Source organism: Hipposideros armiger, unplaced genomic scaffold, assembly GCF_001890085.2.
Source record: "Hipposideros armiger isolate ML-2016 unplaced genomic scaffold, ASM189008v1 scaffold_1312, whole genome shotgun sequence".
NCBI classification, from domain to species: domain Eukaryota; kingdom Metazoa; phylum Chordata; class Mammalia; order Chiroptera; family Hipposideridae; genus Hipposideros; species Hipposideros armiger.
In genome coordinates, this window is record NW_017732662.1 from 37,282 (window position 1) to 37,515 (window position 234).

Below are 234 nucleotides of genomic sequence, written 5' to 3' on the forward strand. Positions count from 1 at the left end.
TTTCTACCATTGTTGTCTACAGCTATATTATAAAAGTAGTAGAACTTTCCATCAAAATTTTGCGCTGAGGAATTCTGAAAGCCTGTAAGAAGGCTGGAATAACCCTTTACTCTTCAGTGATTGTTGAAGAGGCCAACAGAGAAAATTCTGGAGCTCATCAGCTGCAGCCAATGAAAGCAAGAGCAAATTATTTCTTTCAGCATACGGAATTGAAATGCTGTACTCCACATATTA